This window comes from Bubalus bubalis, chromosome 3 (genome assembly GCF_019923935.1).
Source record: "Bubalus bubalis isolate 160015118507 breed Murrah chromosome 3, NDDB_SH_1, whole genome shotgun sequence".
Lineage (NCBI taxonomy): Eukaryota > Metazoa > Chordata > Mammalia > Artiodactyla > Bovidae > Bubalus > Bubalus bubalis.
The window spans coordinates 103,729,710-103,742,694 of NC_059159.1; the positions used below are offsets into that span (position 1 = coordinate 103,729,710).

Sequence of the window (12,985 nt, forward strand, 5' to 3'; positions counted from 1 at the left end):
GGATTTCCACATTTGTGGATATGGTATGTGAGAATGCTTTTTCTAGGAAGATGAATACATTTTGTTATTGTTTAGTCATTAAGTCATGTCCAACTCTTCTGCGGCTCTGTGGACTGTGTAGCCCACCAGGCTTCTCTATCCATGGGGTTTCTCGAGCAAGAACCCAGAGAAAGTGCTTCACAAGATAGTGCTTCATAAAATGACTTTGTTTTCTTATTTTTTACTGGCGTGGTACCAATGGCTATTTCTTTTAAAGTTTTTATTAATTTATTTTTATGAATAAGTTGTACATTCTTAAGTTGCACAATTCAAAAGATAAGAGAAAGTGCTTCATGCAGTGTCTCTCTCACTCGTTTCTCAGTTATTCTCCTAGGAGGCACAGTTACCGAGTTCTTTGAGTATCACTCTAGAGATACCTTCTGAATGTATAAGCAGAATGTCTCTCTCTTTCCCTCTCATTAAATTTTTTTACAAGTGGTAACAAAAATAAAACATATTGCTTTTTTTTTCCCACTTCAGTATGTGTCAGAGATTTTTTTTTTTTTTATCAGTACTTGAAGGGCTTCTTTATATTTAAGGGAAAATGGCTATATTAGAAGGAGCTGTACTGCCCATGCTGCTGCTGCTGCTGCTGCTGCTAAGTCGCTTCAGTCGTGTCCGACTCTGTGCGACCCCATAGACAGCAGCCCACCAGGCTCTGCCGTCCCTGGGATTCTCCAGGCCAGAACACTGGAGTGGGTTGCCATTTCCTTCTCCATTGCGTGAAAGTGAAAAGTGAAAGTGAAGTCGCTCAGTTGCAACCCACTCGTAGCGACCCCATGGACTGCAGCCCACCAGGCTCCTCCATCCATGGGATTTTCTAGGCAAGAGTACTGGAGTGGCTTACCATTGCCTTCTCCAGTACTGCCCATACTTCTTACCAAAGGGTAAAAAATGTTAAAATAATGTTGGATTACTTGTTATATCTATATAGAGATAGAAAAGTAACATAGTCACATGAGATGACAATGTGTTTAATTGTCATATATATAGATATGCTTGGAAGAAATGTTTTGTTAGAAATGTGATGTTATACTTAAATCACTGTTATTTTACATTTTGCATATTATAGAAATAATAAATTTCTATTTTAAATAATTTTCTTATAGCCTCAATGATTTAAAAATGAAAAGCAAAACTACTTTTTCCACTTATTTTGGCAAAAGTATGTAAGTCCGTTATAATCTTCATATTTTCTCTTTTCCTATGTCCCATTTTCCCTAGGCCAACCTGAGGTCTCAAATAAAACTCCTCTGAAAGAGTACCATGAATCTTCTGCTTTCTGCACTAAATCCTGAATTGACTGAAGGTTCTGGGAACTTATTTTCAAAGCACCTAATTAAATGGGACTTTGAGTGACTTGTAGTCTCCATTGCTTTATATATATTCCATTCAGCTGTCAGTCAGTTTCACACTGCTCCAGTCTTGAAGGTGATAACATCTAGAGGCAGTAGTTTTATGGTTCAGGTTGTAAGACATTCCACCCCCTAGAAATCTTGATAAAGTAGAAGGTTAAGACACACAAAATGATGGGGCCTTCAGCCACTCCTTAGCATAGCTGATGGAGTCCTCCTGAATTTCTAAAGCAAAATAGAATGTGTTATTTTAATTTTTAGCTATTTCACACTCAAACAGCATTTCAGAACCCCGGGTATGTTGCAACATGCCAGAAATGGTAGATTTTATTTCAGCCAGAATCTAGATTAGGAGTGTTTAATGATGTTTGTAAATTCTGATTATAAATATGGAAGTTAACTATGTTCCAGGTGACCTGTTGCATAACTTTCACTTGCTCCTTATATTTCTAAATCAAATTGTAAGCTAATTTACTAGTTTGAAACTAATATAGATTTTGATGGAAAAAATCACTGATGTTTCATTTGTGGAAACTGTGTGATCCAGATAAAATATAAAATGTATTGCTAGCAAATGTAAATATACTGTCATCTGTGAGTTACATATGAGTCAGCTTTAGACCCATAAAATTTTAATACTGCCTGTTCCGCTGATCCATGTCTTTTAATTTAATGAGGCTAAAGATCACATGATGCCTGTGACCAAATGTCAGTTCTCAAATGAGAGAGAATTTTTCCGTATTCCCGTGTTTATGAGTTCAAACTCCAAAAGCATGTGATTTGGTTAACACTTTCTCAGCAAGCACAACTGCAGTTGTATTTATTGGCCATGGAATTATTTGGTTTCTTTTAAAATCTAGATTTTAAAAAAATTGGTGCCCCAAAATTTCATGGGTTAGGGATTTTGTAAACTAACTCTAGAATGTTAAAGTAATTTAACTCATTTATTTTAACTTTACCCACTATAAGTTTTAGTAACTTTTCTCATCACCTTGTGAGAAAGGAAGATGTGATTTATTAATTGTGCTTTCAAAATTATAGGAAAGAGGCGGTTAGACAGGAGAAGGAAATATAAAATTAGAAAGGGGGTAAAGAGGTCAGAGTTTGTAGATATGACTGTATACTTGATAAAAAATCAGAGAGAATCAAATGAAAATCTGTAACAAATAATAGGAGAATTTAATAATGTGACTTAGTACAAAATTTATATATAAAGAAATCCATAGCTTTTCTAGATACAAATGACAGTAGTTACAAAATAAGCAAAGAGATTGTTTATAATAAACTCAAAATATACCAGGCAGTAAGCTAATAATATATGTGCAAGATCCAGCTGTTGAATAAAACTTTTTAAAGTTCCTACAGGAGACAAAAGGAAGCTTGAGTAATTGAAGAAGTTTCACTATCAAATATTTTGAATCTCCATAAATTAACTTAAAAAATTTTAATATGATCTCAATCAAGATACCAGTAGGTTTTTTCTATTCTAAGAAAGGCTGTTTACATAAATAAACCTACCTACAAGAATAGTGAAGAAAGTTGTGTAAAAAGAAAACTAATGATGAATGACAGGGGATACAAATGGCCATACCAGTTATTCAAATGTACATAAAATTAATACTTAAAACAATTATTTATGCACATGAATAGACTAATATAGGCCAGTAATAGACTAAAAATCATAAATAGGCCAAATGCATTTAGGAATATAAAAATGGCATTGCCTGTGGGTAGAAAAATGATGAACTATTGATAAATGATGTTTGAGACAACTGGGTAACTTTTTAAGAGAAAGTTAGATTGGTTCCATACATTACTCCAAATATAAAAATTAATTTCACTTGGAAGGAAAAATATTTTTCTTATCATTCTCTTATAATGGGGAAACTATATAAAATTTAGATCCTACAAAAAAATACATTGGTGTGATCAGCTCCATAAAAGTAAAAACATTCCATATGAAAGAAACCACAACAAAAAAAGGCAACAGTGAAACAACAACCTCACATCAAGTTTTGAAACATTATATTCAAAGCATGAATTCATTTAATATACAGACCACTCTTAGAAATCCTTCAGAAAAAAAAAAAAGACCAAAAATGAAGACAGCATTTGAAGAAGCAATCTACTGAAAAAGAAATGAAAAATAAACTACAAAGAGATACTATTTTTTCTCTCTCACACAGGCAAAACTAAAAAGTTAGTAAACCTTGGCAAAGGCATAAGGAAATAGGCAGTCCCATGTTCTTAAGAAACTATATTGGTATAGGATTGGTGAGCAATAAGAAATTTTAATCAAGATTAAAAATACACATATCTATTGACTCAGAGAAGGCTATGGCAACCCACTCCAGTACTCTTGCCTGGAGAACCCCATGGACGGAGAAGCCTGGTGGACTGCAGTCCATGTGGTCGCTAAGAGTCAGACACGACTGAGCAACTTCACTTTCACTTTTCACTTCCATGCATTGGAGAAGGAAATGGCAACCCACTCCAGTGTTCTTGTCTGGAGAATCCCAGGGACGGGGGAGCCTGGTGGGCTGCCATCTATGGGGTCACACAGAGTCAGACACAACTGAAGTGATGCAGCAGCAGCAGCAGCATTGACTCAGAGTACTTATAAGAATTTAATCCACTGGTGATACTCTTACATATGTGAAATGCTGCATAAACAACTATATTCATTCAAGTTATTTGTATTAGAAAAAGATTGGAAGAAGCCTAATTGTCCATCACCAGAAAAATAAATATATATTTTTCTGTTTGTCCATTCAGTGGGATTTTATACAGTCATTAAAAAGAGTGAGGCAGTGTGTATGTGTATATATGTGTATAAATAGATATGGAAAGATCCCCAAATATATCGTTAAATGAAAAAACAAGTAGTGTGTATATGTGTGCATGTGTGTGTACGTTGAATAGAAACATACTTTTTCTATGAAAGAAAGAAAGTGAAAGTGTTAGTCACTCAGTCATGCCCGAGTCTTCATGACCTCATGAACTGTAGTCAGGCTTCTCTGTCCATGGGATTTCCCAGACAAGAATGTTGGAGTGGGTTGCCATTTCCTTCTCCAGGGAATTTTCCCTACCCAGGGATAAACCCAGATCTCCTGCATTGCATGCCAATTCTTTACCGCCTGAGCCACCAGGGAAGCCCCGTATATTCCTATATGCTTATATAAGTACAAAGATATCTCTAGAAGAATGCATGAAGAAAAAAGGGTGGGAGGCATATGAATATATTTTTAGTTAAAAAGTGATTTATTATTTAAAAAAAATTCAGGCAAGCTCTTAATGATTATAAAGTGTATCTACCCAAATGCATGTAACTACAACCTTTTCTTTCACTTTATGCCCAATAAAAGATTGTCTACGAGGTATCATAGTTCAAATTAAACCTTGATCCTTGGTTTTAGAAAACGTCCTCTTTTATTAGACTGTAGAAAGCTTAGAGAATGAAAACTTGCATAAAATTTAGTAAAGATGTGTAGAACCATTCTTACTATTAAATATTTTGGAGTGAAGGTGAACATTTAGTATTTTTATTCATGTACTCAGAGTCTGGATTGTTCTCTTTAATCACTAACTCTCTCAGTCATTTATTGAGCAATCACTATTGACCAGGCACTGTGCTTCTATGGATGTAAAGGTTTACAGTATGGGTAATAGAGCTAATTTCATCACTGAAAGAAAGGTACCTAATACTCCAAGGCAAAAAATGGAAATCCACAAAGAGCCCCAAACTTCTTTCAAGTGGTTAGTTTTCATTTTCTTTCTTATCACATTATTTTTTAAATTACAAATGTTAATATGTTATAAATTGATTAATTTTAGATTCACCAAAATTATGATTATCTTCTGATTATGTTACTAATATAAATTGCAAAATATCTAAAAGTTGGGTAAGATTGGCTAGCAAGAGAATGAAGAGAGGCAAAAATTCAAATAATACTTAAGAAACACACGTTACATATAGTTAGCCAGGGCCATTGTAGGAATACCTTTTATCGCTTTATTTATTCTCCCTGAAGTATTAATTGCAGTCTAACCCTGGCAAAGAAAAAGATTTGATCTTGTTTAGTACAAGTTTCAAGTTTCAGTCACTCAGTCCTGTCCGACTCTTTGCAACCCCATGGACTGCAACACTCCAGGTTTCCCTGTCCTTCATCAACTCCCGGAGCCTGCTCAAACTCATGTCCATCAAGTCGGTGATGCCATCCAACCATCTCATCCTCTATCATCCCCTTCTCCTCCTGCCTTCAATCTTCCCCAGAATCAGGGCCTTTTCTAATGAGTCAGCTCTTCGCGTCAGGTGGCCGAAGTATTAGAGTTTCAGCTTCAGCATCAGTCCTTCCAATGAATATTCAGGACTGATTTCCTTTAGGATTGACTGATTTGATTTCCTTGCAGTCCAAGAGACTGTCAAGAGTCTTCTCCAACAGCATATTTCAAAAGCATGAATTCTTTGGTGCTCACCTTTCTTTATGGTTCAACTCTCACATCCATACATGATGACTACTGGAAAACCCATAGTTTTGACTAGATGGACCTTTGTTGGCAAAGTAATGTCTCTGCTTTTGAATATGCTGTCTAGGTTGATCATAGCTTTTCTTCCAAGAAGCAAGCATCTTTTAATTTCATGGCTGCAGTCATGTTTCCATTGTTTCCCCATCTATTGGCCCTGAAGTGATGGGACCGGATGCCATGATCTTAGTTTTCTGAATGTTGAGTTTTAAGACAACTTTTTTCACTCTTCTCTTTCACTTTTATCAAGAAGTATGTTTAGTACAGTGTTCCTCAAACTTGAATGTACATTATATTTGGAGTATTGATTAAATGCATTTCCGGGCCCCACCCTCAAGCCTTTTGATTGAGTATGGAGAAGGACCTAAGATTTGCATTTCTTTTAAGTATCTGGTGATTCTGATAATGCTGATCTAGAATTACACTTTGAGAAAACCTCTGTTTTAATGATTAAATGAACTAAATATAAACTGAAAATGTTCATAGTACTCAAAATAGTCTGCAAAAGGCAGATTTGAAATCTTAAATTTGAAAATATAAATTTGGCCTTAAATCCTATCACCTAACCATAGCCTAGCAGATTCCTGAAGGGTGATTGTAATCCCTAGAGCTTATACAGTTTATATCTTAAAATTAATTTTATATTCATGCACCAGTAACGCCAGTCTCAAAGAGTCCTGGTGAGGGTGGAAGGATGTGGGATTTACAGAATACTCAATGGAGAAGGCAATGGCACCCCACTCCAGTACTCTTGCCTGGAGAATCCCATGGATGGAGGAGCCTGGTAGGCTGCAGTCCATGGGGTCGCTAAGAGTCGGACACGACTGTGCGACTTCACTTTCACTTTTCTCTTTCATGCATCGGAGAAGGAAATGGCAACCCACTCCAGTGTTCTTGCCTGGAGAATCCCAAGGACAGGGGAGCCTGGTGCGCTGCCCTCTGTGGGGTCACACACAGTCAGCCACGACTGAAGCGACTTAGCAGCAGCATAAAAGAAGCCCAAAATGACAGTGGTTTCAGTTTACTTAGTTAAGCCAAATGTTCTCAGAACACATTGAGTTCATGCAAGTATCTTTTGTAGATTTTTTTTTCTTATCAATATTTCAAAATAGCTTGAGGGAATACAAAATTGCCAAAACTTCAGGTTGAAAGCAAAACAATAAAAAAAAATTTTAGATGTCATAAAATTATAACTGAGTAAAAAAATTTTCATACAGTTAAACATTTGCAAGATCTAAGACTTCTTTTCTCTAAATGCTTAATGTATAAGATTAAGATACTAGCTACTTCTGGTTCAAGAGATGAAAAGCAAAACTGGTTAAGTGTGTTTTCTGGGCACTTTAAATTTTTTTAAGAGTTAAAAGAACAACCAGTCCTGAATTTTTCATTGAAACTTTTCTTTAATATTGCTATGGAGTAATATATTCACATGTTGATTTCTGTATCGGTTGAATGTACAACTTACAGAGTAGTATCATATTCACAACTTTAGCTTCAGTAAGCTGTTTCTGTCTGCATTGCAGGGATTCATGGGCCCAAGAAACACTTGTAGATCCTTAGAAGGGATCCAGTTACTAGAAGGGACTAACTGGTCACGCAGAGCATTCATGTTTGGGGGCCACAATCTACAGTGAAAATACCATTACATTGTAGCCTTTTACTACTCATACACATACATACATGCATACATTCATGAGTACACACTTGCATGCACACACATATGACTATTATATATATAATATACATTCATATACGGAGGACTGAAGCCAAAGTTATGCATACTGTGTGCCAGGATATTTGAGTATTTTTCTACTGTATTTGATTTCTTTAATGTTTAAAAAATGTTGGTCAGGGTAGTTGATTTCATAACCTACTAATGGGTTACACCTTACTTTCTGAAAAATGCTGCTTTGGAAAAACTGGAGAAGAGATCAAAGCATCAGCAACACATATGAGCAGCCAGGATGCAGTTTTCATTATTTTTTTAAAATTTTATTTATTTTTAATTGGAGGATGATTACTTTACAATATTGTGTTGGTTTCTGCCATACATCAACATGAATCAGCCACAGGTATACATATGTCCCCTCCCTCTTAAACTCCCACCCACCTCCCATCCCATCTCACCCCTCTAGGTTGTCACAGAGCACTGAATTTGAGCTCCATTCTTTTTATTTTTTTTTTCATTATTGTTGTTTTGCATTTCTAACACATGTTCAGATGATTCTAACCAGCATCTAGGACCACACTTGGAAAACACCTGTGTTGTAATTATATAGACTAAATCCAGAGTGAAAGGGTTTTTTCCTTTGTGCTCCTGGTTTGAAATACTTACTGTGAAAGTCCCCCGCCATCCAATACACACTAACACACCAGGAGGTGGTCATTTCTAACAGGTAGAGGGCAGTTGTCACATGGCTCATGTCAGCGATCACGGGTACTTTTTCTAAACAAGCCACCAAGTAGCAATATTTGTGTCTTGCTGTGCTGTGCTTAGTCGCTCAATCACGTACAACTCTTTGCAACCCCATGGACAGTAGCCCACCAGTCTCCTCTGTCCATGGGGATTCTCCAGGCAAGAATACTGGTGTGGATTGCCATGCCCTCCTCCAGGGGATCTTCCCAACCCAGGGATCGAGCCCAAGTGTACAATCCCACATTGCAGGCAGATTATTTACCTTCTGAGCCACAAGGGAAGCCCAAGAATACTGGAGTGAGTACCCTATCCCTTTCTCCAGGGCTCTTCCTGACCTAGGAATCAAACCAGGGTACCATGCATTGCAGGTGGATTCTTTACCAGCTGAGCTACCAGGGAAACCCATTTGTATCTTACTTGATCTCAAATTCAAACAAAATGTAAAGTCAAGAGTTCAGGAGAAAAATCATCCCAAAGGAAATTTCCAGTCTTAAGTGTATTCTCTTCATTGGGTTTCTCTAACGAATTTACTTTCCTTTTACAAGGAAACAAAAATGATGTTTCTCTAAAAAATGTTAACTTGTGAGGTTAACAAAATAACCCATATTAATAAGAAAATTAATCATTCATAACTATTTTATGATAAGTAAAATTAACTATCATTCAGAACTTTTTGTTGCTTTGTAACTTGATCACTTTGAAATCATTTTCAAGCAATGCTTATTAATCATATTTAAGCCCTTTCTATTAGAAAATGAATCTTGTTAATAGCAAATCATTTAACAAATTTTAATCTTACAAGCCACTCCTCAGAAGATATTTTGTTAAAAACAGTGATATTTCCACTTGATTAATGTTCATGTTGTATTTGTATAAAATGGAAATTATGTTGAATGTAGAGTGATAAATCTTGGATTCCAGTCTCCAGGTGTATAAATACCTATATAATCCCAGAGACATTCAATTTTCTGATCTGTGAAAAGGAGATAATATTGCTTGCCTTTGCTCTTTCACAAAGTTGTGAAGATCAAATGAGATTTAATCTAAAAAGGCTTTATAAATCATAAAACATTATGGTATTATTTTCTATTTTTAAATTGCTTTCTTAGTTCTAGAAAGGAAATAATTTCTACCAATGAGACCAATTTTAATTATAGTGGTAGTTGAATATATCAATCTTGACCCTTAGTCTTTAAAAAAGATTAAAAGCCATTTCAGAGTAACTAGAATATGCCTTGACCTATAGACAATGAATAAATTGATATAATTATTCTTTTTCCTTCTGTTAATGGCATGTAATTGAATGGTCGATATTTACATTAAGACAAAGTTCTAACTGTCCACATATATGATATTCTATTTGGGCCATGGAATAGATGCCTATAATATGTATATAAATCACATGTACAGGGGAGCCTCTTTTTGGCCCTGAGCAATTCCTGCAAAAAGATTCAGCATCTCTCAGTTTGAGGTCAACCTTCCTGTTCCTTTTCACTGAAGGTGATTGAACATTCCCCAACATTGATGCATCCTGATGTTTGAAATAAGATTAGCTCTAAAACAACTGTTTCCAGAATTACTTAAATAACTCTCTCTCTTAGAAGTAATGGTGATGACAAAATTAATGTCAACAATAAATAAAAGACTCAATACCTCTCCAAGTTTCTCTGCATTTGAACCTGAGATTTACCTTTATGACAGCATCAACTGCCCCTAAATAAAGCCTGTGCTCCAGCCAGTTTTGACTCCTTGTACCTAAGGTATGTGTGAGTGGCATCAATTTTACTGACGATGTTGTGGAGGAAAGAGCTGAGGGTAAAGGGTCACACACTGCAGAGTCCCTCAGAGCCCCTCTGCACCACCTGTCCTCCCCAGTCTGCCCATCATCTGCCAATGAACGTTCCCTTCCATCTGCCCAGGTCCCAGTCTCCTCAAATCTCTCAACCCTCCAGCAGAGCACTTAAAGCCTGATGATAGCTCTGCAAAATAAGATGCCATCCTGTGACAAGGATTCTCCTGCATGAAAAGGCAACAGGGAACCATAAATACCAATTATAAATAATGATGGGGAATTATAAATAATAGGCAAAACGCTTTTTTCTTGTTACATTTTTCTCTTTAAAAATATTTGCTGCTTTAGTAAAAGTACAATATTGATCTCTTCTTTGAGCTCTGGAAAAGAGAATACAAACACTGTTATCTACCAGACCTCAGACAGCATTTGACCCCTCTCCTGTGCTCTCTCATCCTCTTTTCTTAAGGGCTTGGTGTGACTTTTCTAAGTCCGTATCATGACACTGATTCTTGGGTGAATATTTTACTAGCCTCAAGTTACCCTGGGTGCTTGGAGACTCTCCACCTGTCCTTTGATTCTAACAAGGCAACGTTAGCATTTCAGTGATTGGAAAAGAGTCTGCAGCCTGATATTTAGGTCACATTCTTAGTATGGAGAAACTTTTGCCCAAATGAGGGAAGCCCTGGTATTCTGTCTTTTGAGAATTCAGTGTTTGGTTGTGGGAACCGAGTCATACCTGTATTTACTTTAATTCTCCAGTTCCTAACTGGTGACACAAGCCCAGTTTTGTCATAGCAACTGGTGTTACCTTCCTCTCTTTCTTCACCCAAATTAGGCTTCACTCAGAGCAAAACTCATGGGTGTCCCTGCTGATGAAGTCTGGGTTTCCCTGAATAGTCTTCACTGTAAAATATTCTCAGCAAATGCTCAAACCAGATCTTTAGAATTATGCTGCGTAGTGCTTTGTCGTGCAGCACACTGCAAAGCAGTCTTCTATCTTCCTGCTCTTGTGTGGTCAGGAAGAAACCTGGCCTATGCATGTAGGAAGCTCTCCACGTTTCCTGAATTCTGACTCTTCAGACTTTGCCAGGCATTCTGTTGGGGTAGCATCTGAGGTTGGTCATCCCACACTTGTAACTCCTATAGCTGGGAAACTTTTCATTGATCTCTGTCATTTTTCTGACCGAAAGGGTGGTCAGTCTTCTAATATTTCAATGATGTTTCTAAACACAGTGTGAAATCCTCTTTTCCAGTTTCTGAAAATGTTTCTGCAGTAGCACTGGAGCAAGGGTTTCTCTCTCTGATAACCACCCTCAGAGTAGATTCCCATTCTCATAGGAATCCTGTTTTACCTGGTCAATCTGGAGGGTTTTAACTCGCCCCAAGTATTAATATATTACTAAGTATCTTTTTTTATCTTCCAGAAAAGACTTATTTTTCTAAGAATTTGTATGCCCATTGTGGCTGAAATGTATATCAGTTTCTTACCTGCTCTTTCACACAGGGAGTTTTAAGTCTCACCCACTCCATTAATCACACTTATAAGCCTGGCTTTCCAGGCCGAACATCTCATCTCAAATAGAGCATCCCACCATTTGATCTAAGAGTAGTTGCCATAGCTTCTTACCTGATTATGAGGCAGTAGTACAGGATCACCATGGACCAGTCTAAACCCCAAAGCAACACATATCCTAGCATTAGATAATCGTGGAGAGAACGTGTGCACTATTAGACGCTCAGTCCTAGGATGGTTAAGAGACACAACTGGGCTATAACATACCTTAGTTCAGAGAACTTATTTTTACAAAAAAAGGAAAGAAAACAAGCTAAGCTATAGTCCAAAGCTTAATTAGTTTAGGGAAGAAATGGAAAATGTTTGTTTACTGCACTCAATTTTTAATTGTCAAAAACAACAAATCCTTTAGTCATAAAGAAATGGAAATTGCTGTTAACAAGTAAATCTGAATGTGGATCTCTCCCACATTATTGCTCTGCTCTTACATTTTTGGTGATTTTTACCTTTCACCTAAACCTCTAAAATCACAGGAAACAGATTATTTTATTTTTAAATAGACTAAAATCTAATTTCAAATTTTCCACATTCAAACTTTAAAAAAAAGTAGGCATTTTAGCAAATTAGAGTTTTGAGCAAATTCTTCCTAGAGGAGATTTACAGTCACTTGAGGATGGGACTCTTCAGCTATCTCTTGATACATGTTTTCTCTCTGAAAGTAGGAATACTTATTGATACCCTTTTAAGAGATGTAATACTGAGATTCTTTAGTTTTACAATTTAACATTTAGTAAATTTAGTAGAATTTATATTACTCTTTTTGGCTTGTACAGTATCATTTTCATCAGTTTATTTTCAAGTATAATGATGAAATATATTAACATTCCATCTGGCAAAAAGAGTATTTCAGAAGCCAGTTTACTTAAGTGTGTGACCTAAAAAAATTTAACAAAATAATAAATTGTGTTCTATCACCTTATGAATTATTTTAATACATATTTAAGAGTATTTTTCTATAATTTCTAATCTAACATCCTTCTCTGTATTACATTTTATTAACTCTGAGAAAGAAGAACCAGTAACTTGGGGAAATAACATAAAATTAAAGCTACCAATTCCTAAGGAAACTAAATTTAATGTTGGCATAATTGAGACTGAACATTCTATCTATAAAGTATTCTACCATAAAGCAATTGGACACTTGGTGGGGAAAACAAGACTTTGCTCTGCTATGGATTTTGCCATCCCCCTTTTTTTTTTTTTTTTTGGGGGGGGGGGATAGGAGTAGGCAGTATGTTAACATTTCAAGGCATCGTTAATTTCCATAGCTAGTGTAAAATATA

The 12,985-nt window shown here is 36.1% G+C and overlaps 1 protein-coding gene across 6 annotated transcripts in view; it reads left to right on the top strand.

Annotated features, from left to right (window-relative positions):
- RFX3 (regulatory factor X3) overlaps positions 1-12,985 on the top strand; it is a 342,491-nt gene that overhangs the window by 232,630 nt on the left and 96,876 nt on the right. The window lies entirely within an intron of this gene.